Consider the following 1,013-nt stretch of genomic DNA (forward strand, 5'->3'; position numbering starts at 1 on the left):
ATAAGGATAAATATAATAAATTACCCACTTCTCATGAATTTGTTAAATCATGTTTGATAGTTGAAGCAAAAATTATAACACCCCTATGTGGTATACAGTGTATAATTGTGAAAAAACAATTATATTTTAAAGAGGGGAAGATAAAGAAACTGAAATAGAAGTTTTCTATACTTTACTCAAAGTGGTAATATGTCAATACCAGTAAACTGTGATATGTTTTGTATATATATTATAATACCTAGAAGCAACCACTAAGAAAATTATACAAAGCAATGTGCTTTAAAAACTATAAATAAATCAAGATGAGTTCCTCAAAAGAATGTTCAAGTAACCCACAGAAAGGCAAGAAAAGAGGAACAAGAATGAGAAAACAAATAATAAAGTGTCATCATTAAAAGGATAATAAGGGAATTCCATAAACAACTCTATGCCTGAAAATTTGATAACATAGATGAAACAGACTAATTTCTTGAAATACACAAAGTACCAAAACTCATGCAAGAAGAAATAGACCATCCAAATTCAACTGTACCTACTTAAAAGTAAAATTATTTGCTCTGCTATGTAAGCTATATATATAAGCTATATATATATTTTTATTGTTATAAATAAAGCTACTGTTATGGGTTGGACTGTGTTCCTCCAGAATTTATGTGTTGAGGTCCCAACCCCCAGTACTTCAGAGCAAAATGAGGCTGTGAATCCAATATGCCTGGTGTCCTTATTAGAAAAGGAAGAGATACCAGGGGCACAGTGTGCATAGAGGGATGAGGAAAAACCATGTGAGGAGGCAGCAAGAGGGTTGCTATCAGCAAGCTATGGAGAGCGGTCTCAGAAGAAACTAACCCAGTCGACATCTTGATCTGGGACTTCCAGCCTCCAGAACTGTGAGAAAAGACATTTCTGCTGTTTAAGCCACCTAGTTTGTGTTATTTTGTTATGGCAGCCCAAGCAAACTAATATAGCTGCTATGCACATTCTTGTACAGGTTTTTGTACGAACATAAGTTTTTT

This window comes from Balaenoptera physalus (genome assembly GCF_965194825.1).
Source record: "Balaenoptera physalus genome assembly, chromosome: X".
Taxonomy (NCBI): Eukaryota; Metazoa; Chordata; class Mammalia; order Artiodactyla; family Balaenopteridae; genus Balaenoptera; species Balaenoptera physalus.